The 5921-nt window shown below is 33.6% G+C and overlaps 1 protein-coding gene across 1 annotated transcript in view; it reads left to right on the top strand.

The window, feature by feature from the left end:
- Positions 1–30: 30 nt before the first annotated feature.
- Positions 31–5921, top strand: part of LOC149774820 (annexin A6-like) — an 83871-nt gene continuing 77980 nt past the window's right edge. Inside the window, exon 1 of the mRNA XM_089944737.1 lies at positions 31–168. The gene's annotated coding sequence lies outside the window, so the exon portion shown is untranslated. The remainder of the gene's footprint in view (positions 169–5921) is intronic.

Genomic DNA, 5921 nt, shown 5'->3' with positions numbered 1-5921 from the left:
TCTTCAGGAGAAAGGTATGTTTGGTTTCTCGCGGGTGATGGCGACATGACAACAATGTACACAAGTAAACAGTAGATTCATACCATATCACCGAGAGAAATGATTGATAAAAGGATGAATTAAGTGCCGTGGTTAGAAAATAATCATATTCCGACGAATTTACAAGTAGTAAGTATTTTAAAAATGAACGAACAACTGGTGCATTTATGTAATATGTATTAGCCTATTTTTGCACAGACTTGCATTCCATCACGAGTCCTATTTCATTGCTTGATTTAAATTTCTGTGACAGCCTGCAACTTTTGATTTTGTTGCATTTGTGTTCGTTTAGAACATGAAAATAATAATTCATCCTTGTCGGTGTTTTTAGCTTTCTTTGGTACTTTTATCCCGTAATTGTTTTTTCCATTTTTTTTTTAAATTTGCAATTTCTACTTGACCAATAATCTCATATATTATGATAATAGAGATCGTAACCGAAAGTGAACCCATATGGTACGCTTATATCATTGTACAGATTTTCCATGAATAATTGAAAAATGTTTGTCAGACACACGTTTGTCATAAAATATTCAGTTTAGCTTTAACTACAAAATCTGAAAATTTTAAATGAGGGTTTTACTTGTATTTTTTATTTTTTATATATCTTCTGTTTAGTTTAAAATTTATTTTTACACATACAGTACTCTGATTTGCCAAAAAAATTAGTCAAATTTGTGACAAACATTTGGTAGAAGTGGTGAGTGAACATTTTTAAAAATGACAATAGCTACTGGTAGACGTACGTAGTATTCACATTGTCCAAGTCAGAGATTCGAACCCACTTAAACATAGGTGAGATGGCAGTGATCTAAAATTTATTAAATATCTTGCTTATGGTCTGCAGTTAGCCAATTCATAATTTGTACAACTCTTTTATGTATCAAAAAAGTATTTTATTCTAACAACTCCATTTATATCCAGTACATGTATGTCAGTAGAGTTCAATAGAAAATCTAAAACTAACATTAGACCATAATCATATAAACAGGATGCAATTCATAAATAATATACAATTTATACTTACTTTGGTGTTTTGTTAATGTTAGAATGTTTTCTCAAAAGCTACGAAAATATTGCTGAAACAATCATAACAATATTCTGAGAAATATCTTTTGTTTGTGATACTATTTCATTTTAATATTCTGCTTATAGCACTGACTAAGATAAAATTTACTAAAGGTCACCAGCCATACTCCAACATTTTTCTTTTACATCAGATTTGCAATACATGATTAAAAGTACTTGCACACAAAGAATTAAAAAATTATTGATTGTGTCAATTTCAAAACTGTTTCATTGTTTCAATTTAGTTTCAAAATTATCTTTAGAAGCTCTAAGCACTTTACAACATTAGACAACACCTAAAAGATAAAAAACATATAATGATATGATTACAAAAACAAACACCATGAAATTAGAAAACATAAAAAACCATGCTAAGAATATTTAAGGTAGGAAACATTATTAGGTCTTTAAGTTTGTTCTTGCATTCGAAATAATTGATTTTTGAGAGCACTCTTGAATGAGATCACTGTGTCTAAGTTCAGTGGGCAATTCATTTCCCGTTGCTGGGCCCTGTTATGCAAAAGAATGCAGCATCCATATGACTTTGTTTTCATAGTTGGAATAATGAGTATACAATTGTCAGAAGAGGAGCGTAAGTATTTTGCTGGTGTGTACACATGGGTGAGGTCGAATAGATATGTTGGACTAGAGTTCAACAGAAAAACTTAGTACAGAAAACAAATTTTGTGTTTTGATTCTGGATCGAATGGATCGCAAGTGTAGGGTACAGAGCAGCGGGGAGGTGTGCTCAGATCATGATAGTCTAAGTATGATCCGAACAGCTGTGTTTTGAACGTTTTGAAGAGAGAATTGGGTTACAAAAGTTCTGCCTGGAAAGTACTAATGAACACACAAGTGTTTTAGTGGCATCAGCTGAAAGATATTTGCAAATTCAGCTGATGCGTCTCAGCTCAAGATATGCAGCCTTGCATATGTTCATGACATGTTGATGCAATATGAGAGTACTGTCCAGAGTAAGACCTAGGTTTCATACTGATTGTGTGAATTTAATGTTGGTGTTGCTGATATTTATTGTTTGAGGTAAAGGATGTGAATGAGAAAGTCTTTGTGTGTCATCAGCGTACAATTGGTGATACACTGGATGATGATCTATGACACTTGAGAGCGGCTGAGTGTATAGAATGAAGAGAACAGGTCCAAGAACAGACCCCTATGGAACACCACAACATAGATCAACTGGGCAGGAGTGTATTCCATTTGCAGATACAATTTGTGTCCTCTTGACCAAGTAAGACTTGAACCACAGTAAGGCTGTATCATGAATACAAAATACATGCTGGAGATGGTGAAGTAATATATCATGGTCTGTTGTGTAAAATGCTGCAGACAAATCAAGGAGGGTGAAGACTGGAATCTTTCCGCTATCCAACGCAGAGAGAATGTCTTTAACTACTTTTTGAAGAGTAGTTTCAGTACTGTGGCAAGGGCGATATGCAGATTGTACATTGCTAAAAAGACTGCTTGAATTTAGATGAGATACAAGCTGGGATAGAACAACCTTTTCTAAGATTTTTTATATGAATGGGAGATTAGAAACTGGGGGGTAGTTCTTTAAATTGTTATGGTCTAGTGTTGGGTTCTTCAGCAGAGGCTTTACTATGGCAGTTTTGAAAAATGATGGGAATTCCCCGGATGAGAGAGAGGTAATAATAACATCAGTTAGTGAAGGCAATGCTAGATCTAAGCACTCAAGCAGCAGTGATGTTGGAATTGGATCAAGTTCACATGACTTTGTTGCACTCTTCATCAGGATTGTACGTACAAAATCCATAGAGATAGGTTCCAATGCTGCTAATGGTTGCCACTCAAAATATGTACCCCAACTGTATGGTGACGACGAGTCAATTGAAATTGTGGTTTTAAGCTTATCTCTAATGGTTTGTACTTTGTCACGAAAGAAATTTGCAAATATGTCTGGAAGGTCGACAGGAGAGAAGGTAGTTGGAAGTAGTGTAGATTTGGTCCTTGACATTAGCTTGTTAGTAATCTCGAAGAGCTTTTTGTAGCTGGAACTTTCCATGATCTTACTAATGTAGTGGGCTGATTTTGCTGCATGGACTACATTTGTGACATTCTTCTTAGCGGCTTCATAGATTTGCTTATGAATAATGAGTCTGGTGGAAAGCCAATGCCTCTCAGCTTTACGACGGTCTCTTTTAGCAGTGCGAAGCTGGTCCCTAACATTGCTATACCATGGAGAACACTTTTGAATTGATACTCTGCACTTGGCAGCCGGGGCATGTTTGTTGAGCAGTGAACACAGGCAGTTATTGAGTTGTTCTGCTGTAGGAGGTAAGCAAGTTGTTAGGTTTGCTTGGATGTCATGCATTAGTTTGGTTCTATTTATCATACAGAGGTTTCTCTTAGTAGCAGATAAAGGTGGAGGGTTAGGGACTGATACGTCAAGATGGCATATAATGCAGAGGTGATCTGATGCAAGGTCATGGGATACCAGGGAGGACTGTATAGTGTTATCATCAAGTCTATGAAGAATCCAGTCTAAAATGTGATCATGTTTATGGGTGGGTTGGTTAACTGACTGTTTGAGGTTGAAAACATTAATGGAATCTATGAATTTTGATGTGTTTGGGTTTCCAGGACAGTCAAAGTGAAAGTTGAAATCTCCAAGAATAATCAGATTAAATACAGGTAAAAAGAAATCAATGCTGGCTTCCCTATGTCGGCCGACTTTGTGAGAAAAAAAGAAATCGGCATACTTAAAAGAATTCAAAGGAACCAAAGTTGGCTTCCATATGTCGTCCAACTTTCATTAAAAAAAGCTTTGGCACACTTAAAGGAATCTAAAGTCAGTTTTTGGGGTTGGCTTGCTTTGTAATAAAATAACCATTGTATTTAATATCCTGTCTGTAAGCTTAAACAAGGAATTTATTGCTCACTGCCAGTTGTGTTTATTCATGAGCTGGGCTTCTATTTGTTTGCCATATATAATTATAATTGATGTCTCCAGGGTAAACTTGCTTTAATAATACTTTTGTAACCATGCTAGCAAAAAGATTATCATTTGTATTTTAAAATAATGATTTTTATTTTGCAAGGTACCGTCATATAGTTAACCTGGATACAACACAGTGTTAGTCATTTTGCAAGGCATAAGTTATCATGCATGAATGGCAGGTTCTTTCAATCAATTGGTTGACATTCTGGTCTCTTTTGTGATATTATTACGTGACATAAACAATACACACTACAGTAAGGTGGCATCTGATGCATGTACAGAGTTCGTGGATATAATGTTTTCTTTAATAAATTTTGCATGATGAGAAAAGAAGGAACAAATGATAACAATGTAAGGTTAGTTTATTTTATTTTATTTTCAAATTAGTGTTTGTTTATCTATTTTATTGTAGGGCAGCACATATTCGACATAAATTTATTTCATTTCTTATTTGTATGGAATAATGTAAAAAGTATAATTGATTTGTAATGACACGCTATCAGTTTACACATGCACAAACTAAGACATCAACTTGAAAAATAAAAATGAACAATAAAATTAACTGGTGAGAGCTTCATATTGCAGCAAATAAACACTGACACGATGCTTGACATTATTCTCTCTCTCTTTCTCTCTCTCTCTCCCTCTCTCTCTCTCTCTCTCTCTCTCTCTCTCTCTTGTGTAATAGAGTGTGTATTATATGCAGCAGACTTGTGTTACAACCTGAGGCCTAAAACTGAATATATTTGTTATAATATCTCATGTATGCTACTCTTAGAAAAATGTATACATATTCTGCAGAATATTTTCTGTTAATAATTATTGTTTTATAAATCAATATTGATAATTTTACTGGAAGACTTAAGTTGAGAATGTTGTTGTGCAGATGCATATGTTCTTTTAGCATAAAAAATAAATGTATATAAATATTTTAATTAGAATGAGCAAGGTATGTAAGTTTGTGTTTTCTCTCATATATATGTACATTACGAAGTATGATTATTTTCTTTTAAAGAAAAGTAAAATAGTTAAGTCTCTTTAAATTTGTGAAATATTTTCCTAAAATGTATTGTATTTTATAACCTATAAAAAATGCCAAAAACATGTTTTAAATTAATTATATATATATATATATATATATATATATATATATATATATATATATATATATATATATATATATATATATAGTATCAACTTGTTGTTTGAAGTAAAAGAATTAATGTTAAAGCTGTTGTTAAGTTGGCTGAATTGTTGTTCAAGATGGGAAAATGTCTTAATTTCAGCCCACTTTGGGCTAGATTGTCTTGAGCCAAATTGTTGTTGGGCCAAATTGGCTATAATCCAGCATAAATGGCACAGATTTCCCATCCCTCACCCTATTTGATCCCTCAGCTTCAATCCATTTTTTTTCTGGTAAACAGGGTCTTTCAGGAAAAAAGAAGAACCCTTTTGTCCCATCATCACTCTTTTGGTTACATCCATATGCAACACAGTGTGCCATATTTGCTGTACAAAAGCACAGCACAATCATAAGATATATCACAGAGACATTTACATGGGGAAATTAAACACTTTGAATGGCTAGGTTGAATAGAAGGGATAAATGTACGTTATATCTGTTTTTGGCATGCAGGAAATTATCGATTGTTGACGGAGATTGTTGAATAATGTTTTCATTCAAAAAAAGTGGATATTTAAGTCTAATTAAACAATTTTATGGTGTGCATGCATAACAAATAGACTTTTTATGACTGTAATTTTATAAGATGTTTGTACAATATAGGTGGCCAGTGACCTTTAAACAGTTTTGCCAAGCTTTAAAATGGGACTTCCA

The sequence above is a fragment of the Sinohyriopsis cumingii genome, unplaced genomic scaffold (assembly GCF_028554795.1).
Source record: "Sinohyriopsis cumingii isolate HCF-2022 unplaced genomic scaffold, ASM2855479v2 utg000131l, whole genome shotgun sequence".
NCBI lineage: Eukaryota > Metazoa > Mollusca > Bivalvia > Unionida > Unionidae > Sinohyriopsis > Sinohyriopsis cumingii.
This window is presented reverse-complemented; position numbering and strand designations above follow the sequence as displayed.